Source organism: Varanus komodoensis, unplaced genomic scaffold, assembly GCF_004798865.1.
Source record: "Varanus komodoensis strain SLA01 unplaced genomic scaffold, ASM479886v1 scaffold15, whole genome shotgun sequence".
In the NCBI taxonomy this organism is placed as follows: domain Eukaryota; kingdom Metazoa; phylum Chordata; class Lepidosauria; order Squamata; family Varanidae; genus Varanus; species Varanus komodoensis.
In genome coordinates this window covers 20350622-20365301 of record NW_025335440.1, presented here as the reverse complement: position 1 = coordinate 20365301, position 14680 = coordinate 20350622, and positions in this window count along the sequence as shown.

The window sequence follows — 14680 nt, the reverse complement described above, 5'->3', positions numbered from 1 at the left end:
CCCCACCCTCGTTGCTTATTGTATCTGAGGACTTCTCCACATGAGGGTTTTAAGCCACTGAGGTTTTCTCTGCTTTCACTGGAGGAGGAAAACGTGTGATTGGCACAGGGTTCCCCTGCCCCACAGAAGTTTGCCTTCCTGCATATTCCATTAACCAACCGCAACATGGTGTTACAGTATGGCTACAGTACAGCTGATTTGCAAGTTCTCACGGGGCTTTTGTTCCAGCTTGTGGTGGTTTAAAATTGAATACCGGACTTTCCTTGCACCTTGTGGGGATCGCAAGAGCACAGTAAATGCATCGAGTCGAGAAGCCATATACCAAAATAGCCATATTCTAATGACTAAAAGCTGGGGTGGAACAAAGGCGCAGAAAAGAAACCTCTGAGTTCCAGGCGTGCTTCTCTGGGGAGATCATTCCATAAATGGGGCAGTACAACCCAGGCCCTCCTCGCTGCTGCTACTTAGCTAACTTCCCGTGACAGGGCACCCAAAGGAAGAAGGGCTTCCAACGAGGAGTTTCTCAAGATGATGCAGGGATCCAGGCAGAAACATATAGAAGGAGAGGTTGTTGTAACATTCTCACTAATAATACTTTCACATATGGCTTAATCGTATTTTAAAACTAAGTTCTTTTCAAAAAGAATGTATTAAAATATTTGTTTAGTCAGCGAAGACCTGGGTAAAGAGGTGAGTTTTCTGTTGGTGAGTCATGTTTGCCGCAGCCGGTGCTTCCCAAATCCCAGTGGTGCTATTCTATCGCTATCTGAGGCCATGATTAGCTCAGGCTATGGGATTTGAGCTGCAAGCTCTGAGGGAAACCACTGGACTTTGCTTTTTTATAGCACATCTTAGGCAGCGGTGACTTTCTGTTAAGAAAAGTATTGGCATTCTAGTGCCATAAATTATACATTGTTTTCATAATAATGCAGTAGGAACTGGCCACATTTTATCATAAGTGCTTCAGCGGTTGTGCACTACACGTTCGATGATGAATGAGGGGGGAGCAGGCAGGCGGGAGAGGAGAACAGAAATTGATCTGGCTGGTTTTATTTACCAGGCCCTTGTGTGATATTTCACCTTCTAACTCAAATGTCTTTTGTCGTGTTTGTGCTCTGCAATTCATTCAGGTAATGAGGTTTTTGCTCCAGTAATATCTGGGCTAATTTTCCTTGACTGTTTTTACCCTTTCAGACTAAGGACAGGCTTATATCAGGGTCCATGCGAGCAACATGTAAGGAATGTGAAACCATTTCCTGTGTTTATGTTTCCATGTGGGGGGACAGGTCGTTTTGGAGCATGAACATAATGGCATGAGAGGAGAGGGAGTCAAGCTAAGGAAAGGGCAGTTTTACAAAGGGGCAAGATGGTAGTAGAGCGACAGGAGGTCACCTGGTGCCTCCAGACAACTGGGAGCACAGTTGCCAGCATCCCTAGCCATTGGTCCATGGTGGTGGGGTTTGGGGCCCACGACATCTGGAGGGCACCAGTTTGCATAACCCTGTGCTAGAGACCCCTCCATGTCCATGTTGAACTGGAACCATTCCAGCTCAAAGGAATAATGGAACTGCAATGATGATTTTATTTTGCATAATAGGGGGCCAGGGGTATCAAGAAACCAGTTAGAAGTGGAAGGATTGGCAGGTCTCTACATGCCATCTGCCAACATACAGAGCAACCCTATACTCAGAAGTCCCACTGAGTTTCTGAGAATGCAAGAAGAGCCCTGCTGGATCAGAACCAGGGTCCACTGAGTCCAGCCTTCTGTTCACACGCTGGCCAAGCACCTGCCCCAGGAAACTCACGAGCAGGACAGGGGTGCAGCTGTGGCCTCCCGCCCATGTTCCTCGGCAAACGCTGCCTCTGCTCCTGGCGGGAGCATTCAGACATCAGGACCAGTAGCTAGAGACAGTCTTCTCCGTGGATTCACCCAAGCCGTCCAAGACGGTGGTCACCACTACATCCTGCAGGACTGAATCCCACATTTTGATGGTGTGCTCTGTGAATGGCGTCCTTTTATCTGTCCTGAACCTCCCACCAGGCAGCTTTATGGGATGAGCCTGATTTTGTTGTTATGAGGGAGGGAGAAAAAGGCCTCCCAGTCCCACTTTCTTCACAGCAAACAAAGCCTCGTCCACCTCTCTCATGCCTCCTCCTGCTTGCCTTTTCCCTGAGCTGAAGAATCAGAGAGAGTGCGGCCTTCCTCGCAGGGCAGTCGCTTCCTCTTGGTCCCTTTGGTTGCCCTTTCCTGCCTTTTCCAGCTTTACAGTATCTTTTTGTTTTTACTTCTAATTCCTCTTCCCATTATGCCTAGCATGGCATTTGCCATAGGAATGCACTGTTATGGACTTAAATAGTTTATGTATTTGTATTCTAAATTGTTTTGTGCTATTTTAGGTTCTTTAATTTTAGATTTTTTAATATTTTTGGCTTGTAATCTGCCCATTACAACATTAGCTACTGGGCTGATTAGAAATGTAATGCATATATACATAAATAAATATTTGATGCCTCGCCTTCATGACAGTTTCACCAACTGAAGACTCAGCTACAGCACTTTCTTTCTGCTGCTGCTTTCATGATATTCTTTAAACTTCTGCCTCCTCTGGCAGATTTCCACTGTTAACACAGTACAGCAACCTAAATGGTGTGTCATCAGGATTTCCCAACATGGGAGCAGTCTGCATTTCATGGCAGGCCAAACCAGCTGTTCAGCTTGATAAACCTCCTGACTATGGAGCAAAAGATTAAAGGCAACCTAGATTTCTTCTTCCCCTGCTGCCTCCATCAAACATTGGCTGGTGAAGGTGTTACATCTATGAGCTCTTACAACATGTGAGTTTCCCCAAAGTAAAAAGGAATTATCAATGCTCTCTGTAGGCAATCTCCATATATCCACAACAATTTTTTCAAAGCAGCAATTTATTTCCGGAGCTTAGCTGGGAACTGTGTCCCCCACTGACTCATTCATGCACCCCACTTTGAGCCTTCTCTGGAAAAGAGCACCCCCCCCCCCGAGCCATTACTTGTGTGGGGAAGAAAGCATCCACTGGTGCCAATCACACCTCCCCTGATACAAACAGCAGTTTTGGGGCAGGAGAGTGCTATTTACTGGCATCACATCAGGGGAGAGGCACTGCCCTCCTGTCCCACAGCTCCAGTCCCCGCAATCTTGCTCCTCTCCTCTCCTTGAGGGCATCCTGTTTAAAGGGTTCTCCAGGCCAAGTCCAGTTAATAGATAAAGATTTTGATTTTGCCTCCAACTGGCAGCATTCAGGCAGCAGCTGAAGGCCCATGTGCAGCTCTCTGGGTACCTATTTCCTCCGTGCTGGTGGCATGTATAGTATTTATACTGGATTACTTGTAGTAATTCTTTCTAACCATGCATCTCTATTTACACATTAGCAAATGCCCATCTGTGACCTCTCTACTCCTTCCTTTTTGCTGAGGCATTTCCTCATTTTTGGTAATGCATGAGTGACCATCCTAGTTCCAAGCTCAGAGGATGTGGTTTTTTCCCCTTCTTTTGGATGCAATTCTTGCTAAAAGGAAGACTCTTGATTTGCGCACCACAAGTTGAATCAACAGGCAGGCAATGCACAGAAATGCCCTTTATGAGGACGTCCACCAGGGCCATGGCACCATAAGGAATAGCCCATTCCAAGGCACAGATCGGGAGCTAAGCGCTAAGCGTGTGGAACAGCACCATCTAGCGGCTGGAGGTGCTGCTCATCCAAACCTTAGGATGTCTTAGAATAAGCAATTATCTGTAACAGCTGAACCCTCTGCCCCGTGGTCTTTGCAGCCGCCATGGAAAGAACTGTATCTACTGCCTATCTGAAAATGGAAACCTGTCTCGGAGAGGGGGGAAAGTACGGCTGGGAAGGGGTATACCTCCTCCGATGCTTGTTGGTGTCCCAACTCCCTTCCCTCCCCTCAACCTCGTTTCTAGACAGCCAAAAACAATTGTCTAAATAAAATGCATGGAATGAGATAATATGTGGTGGCAACAGAAATTGTCGCTCCTGCAACCAACTCATTCTGGCCACTGGACACATGTAAGCCTCCAATTTGGAGGGCCGTGTGCATCTAGGGCAGGGCAATAGGGTCACGCCCCAAATTACGTATGCACGGAGAGATATCCAGTGGTGAAGGAGAGTCAGGGTTCCCGGGGATACAGCACTGGCGCTTTTGGGATCTTTTGGGCAGGGATGGTGACCACCCCAAGCATGCCGCCCACCCCAGGCATGCCTCTTCCCTCCAAGCTTAGCTGCAATGCTCCCACTAGCTGGGCGGAAAAGAAACATCCTAGCAACAGCGCAGTGCCCCTCTTGTAATGCAATGGGGCAGCCTGGCCTGCCTGGGCAACTGAGACCTACTCGCTTTGCAAAAGCCTGCTCCTGGTAGAGATAGCAAGGCAAGGCCTGGTTTGCCGAGATGGACCACCCAGCTGCCTGCAGGCTTGGGCTCTCCCAGGAGCACTGGGGGCCTGTGCTCAAAATTGACCACTGGAGGCCTCCAAGAGAGATGCTGCATCCATCCCTGGTCAGGGATGTAACTCCTACAGACAGGGCCAGTGCAGGCCTTTAGCCTCGTGCAGCAGGAAGTCATGCCCCTGTTCCCTCTCTCCACACCGCTGTCTTGGGCATGACGAGGTCCTTGAGGGACAGATTCCATAGCAGCGGGGGCCACACAGGAGAAAGCCCCTTCATGTATGCCCAACGGACAGGCCCCTGTGGGTGTTCAGCCCTCAAAGGGGCCTCTCCAGCATGGTCATGGTGGGACAGGCTACCCTTGGACGGACAGGTGCAGATAAATGCAGGCATAAGTTAAATAGGAGTACCTGCAGAAGTGGCTTCAGACTCAGAGGGGCAGCTTCACTGCCACATCTGCTGCCATGGAGAGGAAGAATATTTGCATGAACTCTCTTCAGTTCTTGTCCCCTTTTTCCCATAATGCACTCTGGCTGCATTTGCTTGTTCCATACAGCTCCTGGCCTCATCTGTTGCCCAGCTTCAGTTCTTGCAGCATGCAGACGAGCACCTGGGAAACAAAGCAAAGGGACCTGCCTTGGAGGGTGATTTTGCTGGGGACTCCTCCCGAGATGCAGGGTGTGAGGAAAAATGAGAAGCAGCCTGCCATACCCAGGAGCCTAGACAGTCAGGATGAAGCGGGAGGGGGGCAGCAAATGGGTGGTGTCTGACGCCACATGGACCACTGAGAATAATGAGATAAGGAGGGGTCCAGCAGGCAGCCATTAAATGGAACTGTCTGGCACTGGGGACTGACTCCTTTTCTTTTTGCTGCCCGCACCCATCCTGCCAACCTCTCCCTGTCTAGTTCTTGTGGGATGGCTTGCTTGTCAGAAGTCCCCAGAAGGTTGCATTCCTGAATTTACGGCTAGGTTTGTGTGAGCACATGACCGTCTGGAGTCTTTGGTAAAAGACAAGCCAGCCAAGACACCTAAGAAGTGTGCCCATTGCATCTTCTTTCCTTTCTTGGGGGAGGGAGAGCTGAATTGTCGGTGAGTAGCTGTAGATATTTTTAGAAACCAAATGGGGCTGTGGTGGGGCTGTTGGGGGCACATGTGGTTGCAGTGGGACTCTGCCTCGGGGGACGTCTTAGCGCTATCTTTGCCGACCCGTCCAGTCCCCTTTGCTGACTCACCAGCTGCCCTGCTCGGAGCTCAGTTGTTTTAGGCTTAGGTTTAGCTCGGGTGCACGATTGCAGGCATACGCAATTCTCAGAGACGTCCAGCAGGTGGCGCGTCAGGCCCATGAAGGGGCTGACTTGGGCTTCCTTGGCGCGAGGGGGGAGCGCTGCGCGAGCTCGCGCTCTGCTGGAAGACGAGCCTGACTTCGCTCTGCAGGCACGCCGGCCAGCAAGAGCTGAGCGCATGCCATCGTTCAAGTTTCCCCATTAGGAAAAATTGTGCAACTGACTGGTGTGCTGCAAGAGTACAGTTTGCAAGAGTACAGCTTGCAGCACATTTAGCAGCGTGAAACCGAAACACCGAGTTGCAACACTCAGACGAAAGCAATATGGGGTATGCCTACGTGCCAAGTGCCCCCCCCCCCCGCTCTCCCGGCATTGCTTAGGACAGGCCCTCCTAAATCTGTTGAACTTCAAATGAATTCGCGGCGGCGGCGGCGGCGGCGGGGGGGGGGGGGGGCTCCTCATACCTATAGCTATTTTGTGCAACAATTGCCGTGGTTTGGTTTGGATTCCTTCGAGCTGTTCTGATCAGATAAGCCCCTCGTTAGTTCAGTTAGTGCCTCCGCATAACCTCCCGTTTCGTGAGCCCGCTGCCGTCCTCACTCATACGCACGCGCGTACACGCACACTCGTAAAGCCAGTATGAACCAGGTCACATGTACGGAGAAGCAAGAATCCCGAAGAATTTGCTTGCTCTCCTTAAAGCAGCTTTGGGGAAGGGCAACCTCCCAGTCAGGTAGAGCACCTGCTTTGGATAGCGAAAGCCCAGGTGCGATGATTGGCACCTCCAGGGAGGGCTGAGAAACCCTGGCCTGACCCCTTCCCGTCTGACCGGGCAATCGGCAGTTGCCTTGGTTTAGTTGTGAGAGAGACCCCTTGTGGCGAAATCCTAAATCGTAACTGCCACCATCCAGCTAGTTTTGAGCAGTTGTGTTGGGCTTCTACCAGGCCTAGTAACCTTTGGTAAGGCTCCTTCATACCTGGAAAAAGGGGTCATGGGAACCGCTTCTTGTGATCAGTGGCCCTTCCATAAGTGCTGCCCCACTCCTGACATTGTCGGACTAGCCCTGGGAGCTTTCTCAAGCTCCCTGCTTGAGAAAGTTGCAGGAATAGAAGTGCTGCATAGAAGTGTTTTAAGAAGCCCCAGTGTCAGCACTTGGGGGCATAAATCCTGGAGGGCCAAGCAGCATAAACTACAGAGGTGACCCAGTGCAGCCATCTTGCATGTATGATTGGACAAGCTGCCTGGCTTGCACTTCTCCTTATAGGAACAGGATGAGGCATCGCCAGGCTGCTGGAGCTGCACTGCCTCCCACATTGCCCCCTGTCCTCGTTATTGCCTGCCACCTCCACCTGTCACTGTCTGTCCCCAGGTGGGCCAGCCAGGAGGGCGCCTGGGGCCCATGAGAGGGTCCACTCAAACCCAGCAGTGGCGCCTGCTTTTTGGATCCTCTAACAGCCAGACTACCAAGTACCTGGACCTCCCCCTCCACCCAGCCATGTTGACCCATCCCCAGGTGACATGTCTCAAAGCTGTTCTGCTAAGATCTGCATGTAGCTGTCCGGAAGGCCATTCTACATTTTCTGAGATGAGTCATTTGCGTGTCTATGATGCCATTTGCTGCATTAAAATTCCTGTAGAGCAACAGTCATGAATGTTGGTGGGGAGGGTGCCATGTTCCCCTTTAGGAAACCGACACCATCAATATCATGCCTTTCAGCTTAATAGGAGCCACTGCCATGTCTCCTCCTGCCCCCACCCCTTGGGAAGGTGGACTATGGTAGCAGAGGAAATCAGGCCTTCCGAGCAGTTTTGTGACTGCCTGGAAGCTCGCCTCAAGGTTTTTGAGTCCTCCAATGGAATTCTCAGCAGCTTGATTCCTGTACACAGTGTGTGCAAGGTGGCGCATTTGGTGCATAGACCCACCAAAACTATGCGCACCCTGGAGAGAGAAGTTGGTCAGGAATCCCAAACCCTGAAAGTCCCTCTTACAATCAGACTGGAGTAGCCCACTTAGCCAGACCTCACCAGTTCCGTCTTATGCAGCGTACAGGAGAACAACGCCTCTCTTTTTCCAGTGGCCAAGGACATCCCTGCTTAGCCAATGTATTCGGCAGTAAACTTTCCCGGCATCTCCCAGCATCCATCTCAGGGCTGTCCTCTGAAATCTCCTTCCAGGCATGAAGGGAGGCCCCAGAGGTGGTCTATTCCACTGAGAAAGGAAGTGGGTGGGGTGCTAGGAGCAAGGTACTGGAGCGATGGTCACGCTTCCTCCATGGAGGTGGCAGGCAAGGCCCTGAGTGTGGCTTTACCTGCAGCTAAAGGGGGGGGAAACCTGGTATGGGCAGAAGAGGAACCACGGTGGACATAGTAGGTCTTTGGGGAATCAGCCGGCGGCTTAGCACAGGGTTGTGCTAGCTAGACTGTATTTTCTGTACTCGCAGCCCAGCTATGCTCCCCCAAGGACACAGATGAGGTGCAAGGAAGGACCCGACTGGGGTCCTTAGTTATCCCCAAGGAACCAGGGGCACGTGTGGGCTGAGGAGACAGGGCTTCTTTTACATTCAGTGGGGTCAGCCAGGGCCAGTGGACCCTGCAGCAGCAGAAATGCACCCTGAGGTGGGGAATGCCTGCAGTGCCAGGTCTCCCCACCGCTGCATCACACAGTGATGGTTAGCAGGCACTGCCAAGCCCAGCTGCATGCAGCAATCGGGCTTCCCAAGGAAACATGCAGATTGGCTCTTAAGGGTAGATGAGTTGCCTCCATGGAGTGCAGGCCCAGGTGGACACAAGCAAAACACAGGATTGCTTCCAGACTTAGTCATAGACCCACCAAAACTGATGGGTCAAGTAAATCATGACTAATGCAAGTCACATGGATTTCATAGGGCCTCTCCTGAGTATGACTAAGCCTGGATCAACATCCAGAGCCTAATCGACCTCCTCTATGTGGATTTCACCATTAAGGGAGCAAGCCCATGCATGTTTAGACCGAAAAAAGTCCTACAGTTCCCAGCATGCCCAAGCAGCATGGCTGGCTGGGGGGCAGGGTGGGGGGTGCTGGTAGTTGTGGGACTTTCTCTGTCTGAATATGCATCCGTTTCACCCACAATGACTAGGTAAAAATCACCTGGTGGTGTGTCAAAATAGACCACCGGTGTGGTTGTTTCTAAACAGGAAAAGGGTTGTGCTTTGAATGGACAGCGGACATGGTGTGAAAGAGTGCAACTGAAGGAGATGGTGTCTTGCTCCTTCCACAAGAAGGTCTGTAGCTCAAGAACTTCGCATGTTTTGTATCTGGGGGAGAACAATTTTGCTGCAAAACCGTGGTGTAAAATGGCCCTAAACCAAGAACTCTATGCAGTCCCCGTGGCCATAGCCCGAGGCAACACTGTCCATGAACACTTGACTCTCTGAGAGGGAATTTGGGACAGAGTGACAGAAAGCAAAGCAGGGCTCATTAGCTCCCGCATTCGTAAACACGCTGGCAACTGTGGTCTGGTGACTTCATCCCGCTAGCAGTGGGCCGCAAAGCTCACCAGCAGCAATGGAGCTGTTTTCATGTCCTGCCTGCAGCAACCTTCCAAGTGCCTCTTAGAAGGCCCAGCTGTTGCCAGCAGCAAAATGTGATCAAGCAAGCAGATGCTTTGCTCTCGTTGAGTCCGTGGGGTGCAGTTGGTTTTTGTTATGGCTTCATACAGTGTATTAGATGTTTTCCTTTTTCAGTACAGTGCGAACAGTAAACACCACCCCTGCCCTGTTTCCCCTTGCCCCAAGCCTTCTCCTTCAGGGTTGTCTCTTCATTTGGGTTGTCTCTTTAAATGACCTGCATTTAAAGAGTAAAGATTTAAAGTCTATAGGTAGCATTGTTAACCAAAATGGGATAAATAAATAGTTACACAGCAATGCAATCAAAGCAAAAGGACCCAGAAATTTGCATCAAGCATGTCTCTTTGCTCTGGTGCTGTGGTGAATCGCATTGCTTTCAGTTTAGTTCAAGAACATTCCCCCCGTTGATTGGAGTTTACTTTCTTTTAGTAATTTGGTGTAATATGCCTTTTCATGGCTGGTTAAGCTCAATAGATCTTGAATCTTATTGTGCATATTTGGGGTGTTATTTGCTTTCCAGTGTTGTGGAATAATATGTTTGTGTGGCCTGAGCATTTGATCTAAAAGTCCGATGTGCCCAGGATATATCCTGCTAAGGGGTGTGCATGGCTTAGGCTGAGTGAGGTTTTGTTGGATCATTTGAACTGTTGTCCCCTTTAAAGGTCCTAAGAGCCATGCTTCCACAACAGCTGTGTAAGCCTGCAAATGCAGCATCCCAGATTTCAGGCTTGATAATGCTCTAGTTTTCAGGCTGGGAGAAATACAGTGCTTGAGAAGGTGGAGTGCAGGGGAAGGAGGCGCTTAAGCAGAATATTGATGTGCATTAATAATTCAGTTCCCCATCTCTTTCTTGGAGAACGTCTCTCCCTAAGTGCTGCTGGGCACGGCCAGTTGACAGGTTTCCGAAAGGCGACCGTCTCTGCTCTCCCTTTCAACAAAGATCACAGCATTTATGAACACAACTCTAGGTTTGATTCTGGCATTTTGAAATGCCTTACAAATCTTACTGACTTGGGTGACCATTTGCAGCATCTGCCCCAAGAAAACTTGCTTTGCAGCACATTTGGTGGCCTTTTAAGATGCCCCAGGCCCTTCAAGGTAGATCATCTGCAGTTTGGGGCCTCCAGGTGTATCCTATCACTAATATATTGATGGGTGAAAGGAACATGTTGGTGGCGGCTGCCCTGCGCTACTCCAACCGCTGAGCCTGTTTCCGTTCTTTCTAGCTGTGGAACTACTTTCTTGTTTCCAAAAAGAGTAACCATGTGCCCTGCTTTACACAGAACAGTCCTCTGGCCGATGGGAAGCTGGAGAGCAGATGGCCCCAGCTCAGTGGTCAGAGCCTTCAATAGTAGGGTGAAAGGTGTTGCATTTCTATCTGTTCCTCAATATGCATCTAGATGGTATATCTGCATATGCAGACACGATGCAACTCAGTATCCTCTTTTGTTCTCCCTCTTGGGAAAACATTTTCTCCCTTTCTGTAATGTGTAACTGACAACTTATTGTAAGCCATCCCAAGATGCTAGTGGTGGAGGGGTAGAAAAGCTTTTCATAAATAAATAAATAAAAACTCTGATATCAAATCCGATCAGAGCTCCAGTAATTCCTGGAGCTGATCTCGCTCTCGTATCTCCAAGCAAGCATTGTGCTGCCAAGAATCATCACAGCCCTCGTTTACTGGCTGACTAAAAAAAAAAAAAATCAAATCACTGGCTAACAATGCAATCTCATGTATGTCAACTCAGAAGTATGCTATGAAGGGTTTGGTGGAACTTACTCCCAGGAAAATGGGACTAGTACTGCAGCATAAACTTCCTACTGTGTTAGTAGAGATCACATGGGAGAAGAACCAGACCCAGCCATGCTCATTCTGATGCTACTACAATGCCAGGTATTGTTTCATGCAATGCACGTGATACATGCTATTTCAGCAGGTCTCACAAGAACCCTGTGGGAGGGCTTGGTGCCACTGTTTCCGTCTTGCAGACGGGGGGCTGAGGTTGAGCGCGGCTTGCCTCATGGCCACCAAGGGACTTCATGGCTGACCTTGAGATTCAGACTGGGACTAGCCCAGCCCGTGCTCTGAGCTGGCCTCATGAGAATGCAGTTAGTGATCCAAAGCAGTCTTTGGGATGGATCGATGGGCCATCGTGGCGGCAGTAATGGCCTTATCGGGCGACACTGATCAGCACTTTGGTTTTCCCCGCAAGGAGGACTATGTGAAGTTACGTCCCCGGGACAAGGGGCTTTCATTCCTCTCCGCCTCACAGGAAGGCACAATTATCGCACAGCTTACGAGAGAGCCAGGCAGACAGACCTGGCGGAGGGTAACCTGAGAACCCAGAGCCCGGCCAGCCAGCAACACTTGCTTGGAATTTCCCTTTCTCCTCATGACACAGCATGACACAATGGGACAGGAATTGGGTGGAGGGAATAAGGTGTTTCCCTTACCAGAGGCCTGGCAGGGCACCCTCAGAGGAGCCAGCCAAATTGTTCCTGTGCAGAGAGACACCCAGTGGCAAGCACAGAGACATAACGTCTCCTCTGATACATTTCTTTTGTGTTCCATATTCCTTGACAACAAAGGAAGGATGGATGGACGGACGGACGGACGGACGGACAGATGGGGTTCCTCTGATGTTACAAGTTGACCCCCATACATTCTTGCAGCAGGTCTTCTTTATCACAGTTCTCCAGTGCAAGAGCACAGATTTGGCATGCCAAAGGCCCCAGGTTCAGTGCCTAGACACTCAGGAGGTCTGGGAAAGACTCTGGTCTGAAAGCCAGGAGAATAGCGTCCAGTCAGTGCTGCACCCAGGACTGGTGGTCTAGCCTGAGAGTAGGAAACATCTCCTGCATTCCTGTAGGGCTTTCCCTCCTGCTGAAGCATCCCATGCCTTCAGTGTTGCAAAATAAGCAGGAATCAATCAAGAAAGCCTTTTTGGTTGATTTTCAGCCTGTCACAGATTGGTTCAAAACCAACACCCATGGTGGAAAAAATCCTCAGGCCCTGGTTCTAGAAGGGTAAGGTGGACTTGCTGGCAGACTCTCTCTGACTTGGGGCTGAAGGGCTCACCGTGGCATGTGAAAGAGAAAGGAATCCCAGCATCCGCAGTCCTTAAACCTGATCTGTTACACATGAAATTTCAAAGGAAAACTTGGCTTAAATAAATAAATCCGGACTGCCTTGACAATGCATCAAGGCAATCCTTGGAAACGGTGAACTGAAAGCAGTTAAAATGTACTTCCAAGAAAACATATTTAAGATTGCAGGTTATGACTCAGAAGGGAAGCAAGAACTCCCTGAAGAAGTGCCTCAAGGATGCCAGAGGGAAGTGAAGAAAGAGAGAAAGAAAACAGCCGGATGAATGCACGGATGTGGCTCATGTTGATGTGTACATGTCAGCCGTTTTCTTCTGAAAGTTCTCCTGAAAAGCAAGCAGTTGGCATGTGCCACCCATGAATCGACAGCGGTTCTCATCTGGAATGCATCAGCCCCAGAGTTCTGGCTCACGGTTGTCATGAAGGGGCTGGATACATTTATTTATTCATTGAGTCTGAAGATGCTCCATGAGACACTTTCATCCATATCTGGCACTAAATGTAACAACAGTCACTAGATTTCGCCAAGTTTGCTGAGCAACCTGGCATCGTCCAGATGCGTTGACTACTGCTTCCATCAACGCCAGCCGGCATGCCTGATGCTGGGCTGACGGAATTTGTGATCTGGCACATCTAGAGGGCGACAGGTTGTGGAAGGCCACCCCTGCCAAATGCCCAGTCCTTCCTATATGGAGGCCCGCAGACAGAACATGGCATGTCACCTCATCTCGTGCTAAAATACGGCACAGCGATCACACAAGAAAAGCCTCTTCTGGAAGCACCACGTGTCTCGATCTTGAAGGAAGTTACAAACAGGAATCATTGCAAAGACTGTTTCTCTCGGCAGGGGCTGAGTAACTGATAGCAAGATGTGCCTAGGAGTGGAGTTTGCCAAACGGCAAAACTGACTAGACGTGAACTCTACGCAGTACACATGTCGAAAACACAAAAGACAGCCAGGCATGCTGAAGCCTTCACCTCTGGCGCTAGCACAAATGACATTCCGCAGAGCTGGCTGTACTCTTGGTCAAGAGGAAAAGTAAAATAAAAATGCGGAACAGTTTGCATCATCGCTCCCCTGCAGATGTTCTTTGACAACATTCCATTGAACTTGGGGCTGGATGGCCATCGTGACAGCTTCTGCGACTGAGATTTGTAGATGTTCCCAGCCTTGCATTAAATTACTCATGTTATGCATGTCCAGGAGGTGGGGGGAAATCTTTCTGCCACTCCCATAGCTTCCCTCCACTTGGGAGTGCAGAAATTAAAAGCACATTTTCCAGCTTGCACCTGATCAGCATACTTTGCCTCCACTCCTTAGGTTACTGCAGATGTTTTTGGGTTCGACCGTGAAAGCATCTTTTGGCTCCCTTGCTCTCTGCTTCAAGATGCAGCCATCTTAGGTCCTGCTCTGAGTGGTGGTTCACGGCACTCCGCCACAGATAAGCTTCTTTGCAAATGATGGTTGAAAATGCAGAGGTGCGCAAGTATGCTGTTGCTTGGCCCAAGCAAGTTTCCACCCTTGTGAGCATCCACCTCTGAAGGTGGGTTGCTGGGCCTCCTGAAGGGATAGGGGCAAGGCAGTGGCAGTGCCAGCAGGACGGGGGCAAGCTGGGATCCTCTCATCTTCACCTGGCTCGTGAGCGTTTCATAGATTCATGTATTCAGTGCTTGGGATTCAGATTTTATTCTCACTGATGGAAGGGGACTTCCCTACTTCATCCTTCCCAGAGCAGCCCCTCCAGCCACTGGAAATGCTAAACAGGGAAGCAGGAGACCTTGATATGTGCAGGTGCGGTGGTGAAGGGGACCCCCAAAATCAGGTAGGGAGGCATTATGGGAGCAGATACTGGATCCTACCATCAGATGTCTCTCCTGCCTTTCCATCAGAAATGTTGTTCAAGGCAGCCAAGACTCATAAGAACCATGGTGCTTTGCAAGCATCTCTCTTGGAATGTTGAAAATACTTGCCTTCTTTGTGACTCTCCAATGAAAAGACCTGGATTAGACCAACAGAATAAATTCTGGAGCCACACTGAAGCCTTTATTTTAGGCTTTATGTGAGTCATCCTGGGAAGTTTGGTCTTAATAGCTTGGGTAAAATGCATAAAAAATTACCTTTGAAGGAATTGTTGGAGAATGTCTCCTGTTGTATCTGTGGAAGAGCTGGGGCACTTGCAGAATACAACCTTGGCAGAATTTTCAAAAGACGATTGGGACGGTAATGTCGGAAGTATTTTTCCCTTCGTG